The sequence below is a fragment of the Leptonychotes weddellii genome, unplaced genomic scaffold, assembly GCF_054177405.1.
Source record: "Leptonychotes weddellii isolate Sample4059 unplaced genomic scaffold, ASM5417740v2 HiC_scaffold_1298, whole genome shotgun sequence".
In the NCBI taxonomy this organism is placed as follows: Eukaryota; Metazoa; Chordata; class Mammalia; order Carnivora; family Phocidae; genus Leptonychotes; species Leptonychotes weddellii.
In genome coordinates, this window is record NW_027709076.1 from 1 (window position 1) to 14446 (window position 14446).

Consider the following 14446-nt stretch of genomic DNA (forward strand, 5'->3'; position numbering starts at 1 on the left):
GGGATTTTCCCAGGGAACAGGCAGAGATACTGAGGAAGGGAGCTTGCAGTTATCCAGTGCTGGCCATATGCCAGGCAGAACCAGACACCGTTGCACACTCATCTACTCCCTGCAGTCGCTGTGGAAGCTGGGGCTGCACTTGATGGATGAGGAGACAGAGGCTCAGAGAGTCCCGATGACTTGCCCGGCAATTGGCAGAGCCAGGTCTGAGTTGCAAGCTCAAACATTTCCACGACTCGCTGGAGGAATGGTTGGAGGAATGGTCGTAATCATATTTTTTATTCTAACTTTGAACTTGTGTCGTGTTTTTTCTTTCTCCAAAGGAATCCCAAGCATTGTTTCATCTTAGTCCCACATTCGTTTGTTAAGAAAACAAAAAGCTGGGGCGCCTGGGTGGCTCAGTCGGTGAAGCGTCTGCCTTCGGCTCAGGTCATGATCCCAGGGTCCTGGGATCGAGCCCCGCATCGGGCTCCCTGCTCGGCGGGAAGCCTGCTTCTCCCTCTCCCTCTTCCTCTTCCCCTCCCTCTGTTCGTGTGTTCTCCCTGTCTTTCTCTCTCACATGCTCTCTCTCTCTCAAATAAATAAAATCTTAAAAAATAAATAAATAAAACAAAAAGCTGAAGTAGCTGAAACCTAAAGTAGAGAGTGTGACGCACACCCAGGCCTCACGTTCCCGGTGTCATGGCGGGAAGGCAATGGAATGGTGGGTAACGGGGTGGCCCTGAGCCCCGACTGCCTGGTTCCTGTCCCGGCTCCATTACTCGCGGCCGTGCGACCTTGGTCAGGTTACTTGTCCTCTCCACCAATGGTGCCTACCTGTTGGGCGGTTATAAGGACTAAATGATATTCACATCTCTCCCTTAGCATGGGGCATGGCGCCTGGGGACTGTCGCGGTGTCCTCAGCCTTCTTCCTTTAGAGCCACACCTCACTAGCTTGTCGCTTTTCCTTCAAAGCCACTTTGATTGTAAAAACTGGGCCCAGTGATTCGTGATTCCCTGCCCTGCCTTTTGCAACATGACAAGAACATCAATAGCTTTCACTTGGTTGCTCTTTTGCTGAGTCTTCCTGCTAACATGACCTGGTTTTATAGAACACATTCAAATAATAAATATGAAAAATGTTCTTTCTGACTATACTCAACCCGACCAATAATCAAAGAAACAAATGCTCAACCAATGAGATACCGTGCTCTCTGTTGGACTTCTAGAACTGTTCTCTCTCCTTTTTTTTTTTTTAAAGATTTGTTTTTATTTGAAATAGAGAGAGAGGAAGAGCAGAGGGAGAGGGACAAGCAGACTCAGCACTTAGTGTAGAGCATGACGCGGGGTTTGATCCCAGGACCCTGGGATCATGACCTGAGCCGAAGGCAGATGCTTAACTGACTGAGCCACCCAGGTACCCCATCTGTCTTTTTTATTCTAACACTGCTGGTGAGCGTGCACCAGGAATTGGATTCTCTTCTGGTGGGTGGGTAAGCTGACACTCTCTGGAGAGCAATCAGCCAATTTGCAGAGAGAGTCTGAAAAGTGTCTCTACCCTTTTACCTAGTTAATTCCACGCTAGGATATATTCTCAGCCACTCATTCTCAACTCAAATATATACACACACACAGAGCTTTCCATCACTGTTATTTTGAGTGGTGAAAGGATTCTTTCTCTCCAAAACACCCTGAATGAATAGAATGATTAAGCTGTAGTCCAACCACACAGTGGAAATATAATGAAGCAATTTAAAATGGTGGTTAGCAATTTAAAAAATTGTTATGGAAGATCCTAATGTTGAGATTGTTGTTTCTAAATCCTATCCATTGAAAAGAACCAAGGGGATTTTTGCAGAAATGGCTGATTCCAGATCCAGGGCAGGGAAAGTTCCAGGTTAGACTGGCATATCTTGGTGTGTCACAAAGCAAAGAAGTGTTCCAAAATGAATGGGGACAGGTGGACAGGACATGGGAGCTGGCTGAAAGGGGCTCCCGCCAGCCAAGTCTGGGACAATTTAAATACCAACAGGTATAGTGATGAGAGTGGATTTTATCACACTGAATGAAAAACAAAAAGAATCCATAAGTATATAGTGATCAAATTAAAAAAGAGAAGTGGAGGGAAATAAAATGGCCAGCTAACAATGGTAGAAAAAGGATGACAGATTGAGAAAAATCACCATTTTGCAATTACCAATATAAAAATTCAGACTAGGATTGTCAGTATGTTTAAAAACCACTGTTGGGGAATAGGACATTTCCATGGTCTCAAGGTACCACCTCAGAAAACATTTATTACCAAAAAAGAGGGGAAATATGTCTTTATGATGGAGAGGAACCGTTTTAACCAAGTGATCAAATATAGCATCACCAACATGGCGTGCCTCCTGAATGACATAACACCACCTATGTAGTATTCTTCCCCAAAATATTAAACCTGAATCCAATCATGAGGAAATAGACAGATCCATATTAAAGGTAACTGGCCCATACTCTTCAAAATATCAGTGCACCAAAAACAAAATATATATATATATATATATATGTAATCAGTGCACAAAGGACAAATGAAGGGGAGGGGAGAGCTGTTTTAGATTAAAGGGATTGAAGAGATAGGTTAATCTGGTGCAATCTTGGATTGGATCCTGGATCAGAAAAAAACTTACAAAAGAGCTTACAAAGAACATTTTCTGGACTCAGAAAAATGTGAACAGGAACTGGATATTAGGGAATATCTTTGCACAATGTTAAGTTTCTTGGATGTGTTAATGGTATTGTTAAATAGGACACTTTCTTCCTGGATCCCAGCTGAGATATCCCGGGATGAAGCGTCATGAGGTCTGCAATTTACTTTGTCATTCAGAACAAAACCAGATAACAGGTGGGACAAAGTGTTAACAATGAGGGGATCTTGGTGAAGGGCATGTGGATATTCATTGTGTTACTTCTTCAATTTACCTGTGAGTTTAATATTTTCTGTGCTGATTTTTAGCAACATTGGCAAAAATTGCATGGCAGGTATTTATGACAATATTGTTAGAACCGTTGGGACATCAAAGTATTATATAAAGTTGCATAGACATGTACATATACAAGTAGGCAGGTACCCACGGTGAACGGTCGTTACTTTTATCATTCAGCTTCCATTCCACCTGCTTCAACTAGCAGCACCCTTATTTATTTTTGGAGCTCACCCCTCCCTCTCTTGGTTCATGAGGTTTGGATGAGGGCCTATGAACCACATCCATCTGTCCCTGGGGATAGGTGGGCACGTCTTCAGTTAGTCCAACCAGAGCCAATGGACATCAACCCCAGGGCTTTTGCTGGACCTATATGGTAAAAGGAGTACTCTTTTTCATAGAGGTTGTCCAGCTGATGGGATGTGTTGTCATCTTTGTTTGGGGAGTAGCTTCCTGTGAATCAAGCTGACACTGAAGAAGAACTAAGAAGGAAGGAAAAAGATACCAGTTTACAGTGTCGGAATACCTGGATTTAAACGTGCCTGAAGTTAGGTGAACCTGTCGATTTCCTTGTTGCTTATACCAGTTAGAGCTGGTGTCTGTTGCTTGAACCCAAGGAGTCCCGACCACTACAGTATGGAAATGCATAGAAAAGTGTACTAGCTTTCTATCTCAATATAACCAATTACCACAAGTCTAGTGGCTTGAAACAACACACGCTCATTGTCTCACAATTGCTGTGGGTTAGGAGTCTGGGCACAGTTCAGTGGGGTGCTCTCTTCTGGGTCTTACAAAGCTACAGTTGAGATGTTGGCCAGGGTTATGGTCTCATCTGGAGACTTGCCTGGGGGAAGAATGTACTTCCAATCTCCTTCAGCTTGTTGTCAGAATTCATTTCCTTGAGGTTGTACGACTGGGGGCCCCGGGTTTTTGCTGGCTGTTGGCTGGACATTGCCCACAGTCACTTGTGGGCTTCCTCAACAGCCACAGCCACTCATTTCATCACCAACAAGGCGAATGCAGTCTGCTAAGACAGACTCTTATATAATGTAATATAATCACAAGGCTGACATCCTATCACCTTTGCCATGTAATATCAAGAGGGTGACATCCCATCACCTTTGCCATATTCTATTGGTTAGAAGCAAGTCATGAGTCCCACATGCACTTGTGAGGAAAGAATTACCCAAAACCATAGGCAGCAGGAGGTGAGAAATCACTGGAGATAAGCTTAGGGTTTGTCTGCCACAAAGGGGGTGAGGAGAATCCACTTAACAAGTGCCACACACCATTAAACAGTTATTTACTATTTATGAGTACTAAAGCATCATGTGTATTAACCCATTTCTTCCTAATTTCACAGTGGTTGTCACTGGAAAGGGGCTGGATGGGGAGGTGCTGAAAGGACACCAGAATCTTCTGTATACATTGGTGCTTGGAGTTTTTGCAATGAGCATGGATTCATTGAAAACAATGATTTCAACTATACCCACTCTTTCTCCACTTCTGGATCTTTCTGCATATACACAAGGGGTGGGAGGAAAGACTGGAAGGAAACAGGCCAAAATGTGAAGACTTATTAGTTTGGAGTGATGGGCCTATGGATAAATGATATTTTCTTCTTTATAGTTTTCTGTTTCTCACCATTAAAGGAATATTATTCTAATGATCCGGGGAAAAAGCCCAAGTGATTTGAATGGTTTTTAGGTCCAATTTTACAGTTAAAAATAACACAAACCCTCTTTGTTTACCTTTTGCAGAAAGGCAATTTCCTGCTTGCGTGGCTGATGGAGTGTCTGCTCCTGGAGCTCGGAGAAATAAATCAGATGGCAGCAGGGAACACACACCTGCTTCCTTTCATGCTGATAAAGAACAATTAACTCTCATCAGAACATATCTGGCTTTGCCGCAGGACTAAGTGTTATTTGAAAAAATATGGCAGGTTTTCTCCAGCGACTAAAAGCTCTTGGAAGGTTCTAGCCAAGATGGGAAATGGAAGACTCGATACCAGACCGATTTGGTAAGGGGACATGTTCAGTGACCAAAGAGTTTAACCCCATGGCTGTATGAAAACAAACAAGCAAAAGATTCTATTTGATCTCATGTTTGTAACTACTTGGGAGGACCTTGACAGGTCTCCGAACTCATTTGCTTGCAGGCAGAATGAGAGAATTGAATATGGAGGACCTTCTATCAGATAGCCAACTGCTCAGAGCAGCAATGGCTCAAAGAGGAACAGTGCTTGTCGAAGAGGGGAGGTTTAGTCATTTTTGGGCTCCCAAGAATGGCCTTGTCACCATCTTGCTCTAGGAAACATGGTCAACTGGTTGTCGGCAGGGTTGTTTCCCACTTTCTCAGTCCATCCCAACTTTAAAATAAACACACCACCCAACCAAAAAAACTAACATTTGAATACATCTTCAACTTAGGAAATGCTCTTTTTACCTATGGGGAAATTCCGTATGATTCCTTCCCGTGTCTCCATTCTTAAAGATGTGGGAACTGAAGTCAGAGTTGTTTAGTGGCTTGGCCACAGCCAGGTAAGCAAGCCGGAAAGTAGCAGCTTCCAATTCTTAGCTTTGTATTTCTTCGTTGTCACACATCACTGTTGTCCAGCTGGAGCGACGGAAAGTGAAGAGGCAGCTCCGTTCTGCACAGTGTGATGAGTGGGGCCTGCGGTGTGCTACGGGAGCTCGTAACTGGGGGGACACCATGGATGTCTGTTGCCACTGTGACAAATGACCACAAACGTAGTGGCTTAAAACATACAAATGACTTTTTACAGTTCTGGAGGTCAGGAGTCTGAAAGGGGTCTCACTGGGCTAATATCAAGGCCTTGGCAGAGCTGCGTTGCTCTGTGCAGGCTCAAGGGGAGACTCCATTTCCTTGCTTCTCCGGCTTGGAGAGGTCGCTTGCGTTCCTCAGCTCACGGCCCCTTCCCCATCTGCAAAGCCAGCAACTGAACCCCTCTGACTTCTGCTTCTGCCACCACATCTCCTTCCGACTCTTCTGCCTTCTCCTCCATCTTCTAAGGACCGATGTAAGATTGCTGCATAATTTAGGATAATCCCCGTGTCACGATCCTTAACCTACTTGAGTCTGCAGTGTCCCTTTTACCGTAACGTATTCACAAGTTCCAGGGATTAGGACATGGACATCTTTGGGGGGCCATTATCCTGCCCACTATAGGCACCCAGCATCCATCTCTTTTCTTCTTTGGGACGGAGAGGGAGGGAGGTGTTTCTTTTTTTTAATTTTTATTTTTTTTAAAGATTTTATTTATTTGAGAGAGGGAGTGAGAAAGAGAGAGCACAAGATGGGGGAGCGGGAGAGGGAGAAGCAGACTCCCCGCCGAGCAGGGAGCCCGATGCGGGACTCGATCCTGGACTCCAGGATCATGACCTGAGCCGAAGGCAGTCGCTTAACCAACTGAGCCACCCAGGCGCCCAGGGAGGTGTTTAGACTTCGTAGATAAAGTGGCATTTAAACTGACGGCAGGAGGGACAGGGGGTAAGAAGGCAAGTGTCGTAAGCAGAGGGGAGGTCTGGAGGTGGAGAGGAGGCATGGTGCATTGGTGGGTACATGTCAGCAATCACTAGGTTATGTTCCCCAACAACCAACTTCCCAAGTCTCAGGGTCCTACAGAAGCAAAGACTTACTGCTCATTTAAGCTACATGTCCCCTGTGGACACACTCCACGTCTGACTGTGCTCCATGTCATCATTCCAGGACCTAGGCTGAAAGAGCAGCGCCTATCGGGGACATGCTGGGCTCATGGCAGAGGAACGAGGGGCAAACCACAAGATGATGCTCAAAGCTCTTGCTTTGGGATGACACATATCCCCTCCACTCACATTTCACCAGCCAAAGAAGTCAGTTTATGGCCAGGGCTGACATCGGCGGGACAAAGTAAAATCTCTCAAGGGAAGGGGCCGTGAATAATTGGGGAGGATTGGACTGAAACGGTCCAAGAGACCGGAGTGCAGAGTAAGATGTGTGATGGGGCTTGAAGCTCAGAGGTGGTGAGGACCAGACCATGCATGGCTCCGATGTGCATCAGTTTCCCTTGTTGGGGTGCAGGCTCCATGAGGGCAGGAGCTGGGTCTCTGCCTTATGGTCCAGCCAGTGTCTCCCAGCCTTTTCTGTCCTCGTCACTCCCCTCCATGAAATCTCAGTGCCAGGTCGCCTGGTATTCACGGCACGTACACCTGGGCTTTACATACGAAAACCGTGTTTTTGCCCTCCTAAGAACCAATTTTCACCCCCTTGCTGGTGATATTGGCCCGTTAGAGAGCATGTTCTAGCTGTGATTCCATTTAAGGTTTTAATTAATTCTTGAATTCAATTGACTTACACCATATTTGTGAGTTCAAGCAAATTGCTAGTGGCTGAAAAGTGTGCACGCACCAACCTTACTACTTTATGCAAACTTCGCCTAAGCATCACTCCTAGAGGGGAGAGGTCCAGTGGGGAAGAGAGGGAAATTTGGTATGAGGAACAAACCTAATTATATGCAGCTATTGCTTTGCCGAACTTCCAAAAATTGAAACCTGAGTATCTTTCTGCTTTCAGAAGTCTTCTCCACTGTCTTTTGGGAAAGTCCATTAAGCATGACTGAAATTTCCCTGATGATTAAAGCAGCAGTATCCTCGGGTCACCTTTTGGTTTTGTTATTGTAAATACTTACGGCCTTTCTCCTTTTGGGGAAACCCTGGCAACCTGCCCAGTCTGAGCTCTCAGCACTGTCAACGTACCCAGCTAGTTAGTTGCTCTTTTTTGGTCTGGTTTTAGGAACCAGACGCACTGCACGAACGGGACAGATGCTGAGCGAAGGTCTCGGAGCACTAGAGGAAATGTGCAGGAGCTTGGTGCTCTGCCTGATGCAGCCAGTGAAGTTCAGCGAACATCAGCTCAAGGCCAGTGATGGGCCAGGAATTGGTCTAGGCATCGAGGATACAACAGTGGATGAAAAAGGGCAGTCCTTGCCGTCTGGGGATCAGAGATGTCCCAAGACATTGGGGTTTCTGAGGTCTGACCGTGCGACAGCGGTGGTGCCAGGAAGTGAGTCATCCTGCGCTTGGTCAGTCAAACCTGGGACACGTTTGTCTTCAGCTGTGCTCTTGGATTTCGTTTCATTTTTGTTTGTTCTTGGCTTGAACAAACATGAGGAGTTAACAGTGAATGTGGAGACCGAGAAGTTGTGGGGGAATGCACAAATTCATTGATCTGGTATTCTTCGTAACTACATAGGAAAATGTAGTCACCCGCCTCGGGTTCAGCCTGTCTTCACCGCAACAAAATGAAATCTATACTGTTCATCATTTGCGTGTGGAGCAATTGTAGCCTGTGGATTTTTAAATACAGATTTTTTGAAGTTTTAAAATTTAGAAAAGAAATTTAAAGGAATTGGTGGTTCAAGGTCAGAGGCGGTTACTAAGGAGAAACAAAAGGATTTCACATTCCAAGTCCTTACCTCGGGCTATAGGTCGCTACCACACTGACCGCACTGCTCTCTCTTCCCTCATTCTGCTCCAGCCACGTTGGCCTCCTTGGCCTCACCAAGCCTGCTTCCATTCCAGAGGCTTTGCCCTTATGTAAGCTATGCCCAGGAAGCCCACTGGGTTGCGCACGGCCCACCCCTGCACTCAGGCCCTGTGCCGGGGTCACTTCTGCAGAGGACTCCCAGGTCCCCTCCCCTACCTCTCTCTGTACCTTTACATTGTTCTTCCCAGCATTTATTATCAAGGGTCATGTTATGCATATGTTTGGTCTGCCTTCCCACTTAAATGTAAGCCCCACCAGGGCAGAGACTTGGTCCCTGCTACTCCCAGTTCCTAGAAGGGATTAGCACACAAGGCACTCATAATTTGAATTACTTTGTAGCCTGATTATAGCTTAAAATAAAACTTGACCACTCACTTTTTTCTTTGAGATATCTTCTATGAATAAGGCTTTGAAGGTAACACACTTGACGCTGACATGTTCTTATAAAAAAAAAAACAACTTACTTATTTTGAGGTCTTGTGTGTTTGAGTCTTAGAAGTGTGAAGTTCATTTACTCTGTGTTCTTCTCACTCAGGAAAGAGTTAATAGGAGTACTAGTTAAACATGTTCAGCATAACCACTAAGACATTTTTCCTCAATCATTTCTTTCCTCTGACCAATCACAGCCTAAAGAGCCTGCCTTAGGCCGTCAGTCCCTAACTATGCTCTTTGGCTTTAACAGTTCTTTCCTTCTACTTCCATCCTACCAAGGTGCCCATACGGGCCTTTTCCAATACAGCCGGCCTCTTGCCACAGACAGCTAGCACCCAGTGAGGCATATTCGAGTAGTTTGGGTTTTTGCCTCCACAGGGTGAGTTGGATTCTTAAGGCTTCTTAAGCTGAGGCTGGACTGCCCAGCTCCAGACAGCCTATCCCCTCCTCCACCAAACAGGCCATTTAACATGTGTTTACAAAACCCATGCTTTTCCTTTGATGGTTTTGTTTTGTAGCAACCGAAATGATAGCTTTTGGTAAGCACAAAGTTTAGAGAAAGAGAAATATTCTTATAATAATAAAACAATCTTATTTTCTAATTGATAGCTATAAATACAAAGCAGTATAAGAGTTCTGATAATATATGTTAACATACATATATATAATGTATGTATATTATACACTCTATGTATTATATATATGTATATATATATAACGTCTTTAAATGAATACACTGGATAGAAAAGGAAAACGATTGGCTCTCATGCAATCCTTTTAATTAGGTCAAGGTTTTGTGCTGAGGATAAATGAAAGGGAACACTTTTTAAAATTCCCCAGTTGTTAGTGGCTAAGAATACTGAAACTGAAACTCAGTTAAAAAGTAACTTTAGAAAAATAATCTCGGAAACACTTTGTCAAACTATTTCCAAAGCCAAGAAAGTGCAAAGACTGAAAAAAGATTTAGAGGCATCCCTACAAAAGCCAGGAGGACACGCAGAGATGGGAAGTCTGGCAGGACACGACGATGAAGCATGTGCTGTTTTCCATTTTAAGTTACGTAACCTGGTTTTAATCATTTTCCAGGAATTTTTCCAAATTAGAAGAGAGGAAAAATCACCTTTAAAAGATATCAGTAAGACTAAACTTTTACTTTATCCTGTTTGAGATCAACCCTGGCCTCACAGCTCCACTCTGACAGGCCATCGCACCCGAGTTAAGAACGGTGACATAAACCCGCAGACTGAATAATGTGTCTCTACCCCCAATCTCTCATCTCTACTTTTAGCTGATGTGGCATTTCTGCCTTTTTCATTCACGCTAAGTTGAGAAAAAGCTCAAGCCTACATCAGATGACCTTCAAAACTTCATTTTCTGATGAAAAATAAGAAACATATACATTTCCTAGGGTATCAAAACTTTTGAAGAATGTATAGGTCAATTGAAGTCATAGTACAGATGTCATTAAGAACAAACTCTGGTCAGGTTTTCAGTTGGGCACCAGCAGACGTTTTCAACAACATTCCTGATAGGAAGACCTACACCCCTGCCCAAGATCTACATGTATTAATCACACGTGAAGAAAGACCACCAGTAATCAGAGGACAAAATAAGAATTCTGACATGTGGAGGAAAAGGAAAGCCAAAAGAGACATTATACTGAATTAAAGCAAAGAAAATGTCTCTTTTTAGAGAATAACTCTGCAATGTCTTTGCACGGAGTGTCTTAAAAGTGCAAAGGTTGATAAAACAGATTTCATTCCTAAATGCTACAAGCAGGGTTGTCTTGAGCTAACCCAAGGTACAGGCTAGAGAAAAGGAGAAGAGGAGGAGAGTGAATGGGTGCGTAAGAAGCAGAGGAAGCTGGTACGGTGGGGATGGGAGGGAGAGGTGCATACAACGGAGCAGGGGCAAAGCACCAGGAATCACTTACACGTGACGCCACTGCTGATTTCTGCTCTACTCACTACAGTTCGTTTGGAAAGGTCCTATTTAATGGGGATGAGAAACTATTACTTTAAAAAAGAAAAATGCGGGCGCCTGGGTGGCTCAGTCGTTAAGCGTCTGCCTTCGGCTCAGGTCATGATCCCGGGGTCCTGGGATCGAGCCCCACATCGGGCTCCCTGCTCAGCGGGAAGCCTGCTTCTCCCTCTCCCACTCCCCCTGCTTGTGTTCCCTCTCTCCTCGTCTCTCTCTGTCAAATAAATAAATAAAATCTTTAAAAAAAATAAAATAAAATAAAAAAGAAAAATGCACAGTAAATTTTATTTATGTGTTTATACGAAAACTTATACCAATCAAGTCTTTAACATGTAAGAAGTAAATCCATATTTGCAAAGCTAAATATATGAAAATACAAAAGCAGACTGAATTATCAAAAAGAAAACATTTTATTTGTATCACTAAATACAATTAGTTTCCCTGATTATAACCCATAATGCGTGTCACCTATAATAGGATGGTCTGTACAGAGGTGAACAAACCCAGCAGGTCTATGTGTATACAAATATACACTGAACCTCTGACTTCAGAAAAAGCAGAGCTGAGCTTATTAAATTATTGTCTGTCTGTTTTAGAAACTCTTACCATTTGAAGGCAATGAGAGGAAGATTTAGGTAGCAGAGTACTTGTATAATAACTTAACGAGTTAAAAGGTTGTAGTGATGAAATAACCTTGTGCACCATTCTCAGCAATTTCAGCCAACGGGTCCTTTTGCAGATCCCAAGTCTGAAAAAAGACAACCAATCACTGAAGTAACTGGGCTCAGTTCATTTGCCATGTGGTTGGTCATGGTGCATTTCTGGTGTATAAGTCAATAGAACAATCATGACCCAGAGGTGAAGCAAAGCCTAAAGAAAGAAAACAATTTACAGATTAGCCAATAAATCAATCTTCACCAAAGGCCCACTGTGTCGTACCCTGGGGGCGGGAACCATGTCTTGTCTTTGCAGTCCTGTGGTTAGCACTGGGTCTCTGCAACCTTGCAAGGGCCCAGTACCTGTTTACTGGATAAATAATGAAGAAACAAACATGCAAACAAATGAGCTAAGTGCAATGGAGGGTAACAGTTTGGATACCTACACAATTCTCAGTTGAGAATTATCAAAGTCGTTACCACATTCATAATATGCATGGGTACACATAAATAACCAATCAGGTGATTATAATGCAGAGTAGATGCCAGGATTAAAATTGCTAGATATACATGAAGTTGGTTGCAAAGGCTTTTTAGAACAGAGTCATGGTGAGTGTTTTTGCAAAAGGGTTTAGCCATGATTTGGTGAAGAGGAGATGGGAAGACATTCCTGACAGGAATAATGTGTCAGGCTTCAGAGGCTGATTTAGGGTCTAGCACAGGACCTACAGTGAGGAACGTGCCCTAGCTCCCTCACAACAGTGCTGAGTATGACACATGGCGCAGGTGTTCGTTATCATCTCCAACACCGGGAATCCATCTGTGTGGCACCTATTCTAAAACCTTCTTGATGCTGTTCAATTTGTTTCTTTTCCTCTCTCCATCCCTCACTTCTTAAAAAACTTTTTATTTGAAGGAGTAACTCTTCCCTCTAGTGGATCACATAGAAATTTCTAAGTAAGCTTTTTTCTTTTTCAGGAAGACTGCTTGTCTTAACTCAACTAGACGTCCTCAGTCAGAACAGTTAGAAGACTTTTTAGGGTCAAAGGACACATGAAACAGTATCCCAAACCATGGTGACCATTGTATTAGAGCTAAGAAATTGGAAAGAATGAAAATCAGCCTTGAGATCCTTTCAGAATATAAAGTAAAACAAACAAAAATAATAAAAAAATAATCAAAGAAACTTTACATCAACATAAAAATGAAATCAATTGTTTTGCACCATATTTTTGTCATTAGAGGGGCTCAGAAGTGGAGGGAACTATTAAACTGCATTACAGGTAAATTTATTGTAGGACAAGCCTTTGAGCAATTTATATTTTAGATGTAATAACTGTAACTCTACTTGCATCCTTGAGAAAAAAAGTTTTAATGACCAGAAATGAGTTCTATTTTCTTTCAAAACTAATTACTGGACTTTTAGTCAAAATGATCAGCAGCTGAAAAAAACTTGTTAAAAATCAAGTGTAGCATTATTTTTTCAAATAAGTTTACTTACCATATATATAATTACAAAAACTCGTGCTATGGGGTATCTCCGGAGAAAAATTCCCAGGCGGATGCTGTGCAAATGGAGGTGAGGAGGGGGGGAGGAGAGAAAACAGTTACACTCAAAGCACATCTTCCTGTGGTCACAGCTAATGATGCTTTTTAGCATTTCTCTCATTTAAACTATTTATGTGGCCACCATAAAAGAAAAATCATTTTACAGTAGATTGTTAAATGACTACTTAAAATAACCATATGGCAACATCACAGTAAATACTTTCTCTACTGTTTGTGGCTTGACTGTTAAATACAATCTATTTCCCTTAATTCTTCAGCTACAACTATAGGAGGCAAACTCTCTAAATAATTTTTCTTTTAGAGACCAAAGAAGTTAGAAGAAAGAGATAAGGCAAGCGTCAACACAGGAATAGGAAAAAGAGTCTGTTTGGTTAACAAACTTGCAATAGCTAATCTGGAAGCTGGTGCATGGACACATCTTCGAAAAGGCTGAGAACTATAGAAACTCAAGTAAACACTTAAGTAAATGTGGGAAGAACATGAAGTCCAGACCTGACTACTCATGCCTCTTTGCAACATTTTTTCCCAGTCAAGATAGATACACACACAGGCAAAATACACCTTTCTTCTAGGCCTTTCTGCTTCTTTCACTGCCATCAGAATAATGCCTTGTATCTAGTTTCTCTAAAAATTATAATATAGGTTGAATAAATGAATAGTTGAAATAAATGTGCTTAAATCTGGACATAACGACTATGGCATCTTTGGTCCATGGCCTCAAGAACCTAAGCAAATCATCCTCTTGATTTTTAACATCACAGCTCTATTCTGACACAAAAAGAAAAGACTGCTCTATTTTGCAACAATTCATTATAATTGTGTTTAATTATAAACACTAAGAAGCAAAAGAGTTTAGTGGATTATTTAAACATGAAGTTTATCAAGGCAAACATACACTGTTAAAACATTTTCTTCATGAGGTGCATATCTGCTAGTATAAAGAAGTTACACATATACAATAACATGTATACAAATGATACATTACTTACATAGTATATATAAAGTATATATTAAAACGAATACTGTTCACTTGTACATACTGGCATCTTTTATTCTCATCACATGATAAAGTAATGAAAGAAAATATTCCAATGGATGTATTTACATGAGATAGAGGTTTTCTCACTGAAATTTTAAGAGTTTACTATAGAAAGAAGAGAAATGTGGTTAGGGAGCAAGACGGCGGAGGAGTAGGAGACCTGGATTTCGTCTGGTCCCAGGAATTCAGCTGGATAGGGATCAAACCATTCTGAACACCTACAAACTCAATAGGAGATCGAAGAAAAGAAGAGCAACAACTCTCTGAACAGAAAAGCGACCAC

General features: G+C 42.5%; 1 long non-coding RNA gene across 3 annotated transcripts; it reads right to left on the reverse strand.

Annotated features, from left to right (window-relative positions):
• Positions 1 to 3134: 3134 nt before the first annotated feature.
• LOC115936760 (uncharacterized) lies at positions 3135 to 14440 on the reverse strand. Of its 3 annotated transcripts, XR_014141684.1 has the most exons (4): positions 13057 to 14440; positions 5389 to 11769; positions 4063 to 4805; positions 3135 to 4024 (listed from the first exon to the last, which is right to left on the reverse strand). It is a non-coding gene; the product is annotated as an uncharacterized LOC115936760 (long non-coding RNA). The 3 variants fall into 3 exon arrangements; XR_014141685.1 differs by having other exon boundaries at positions 3135 to 3425; positions 4695 to 11769; XR_014141683.1 differs by having other exon boundaries at positions 4063 to 11769.
• Positions 14441 to 14446: the final 6 nt, after the last annotated feature.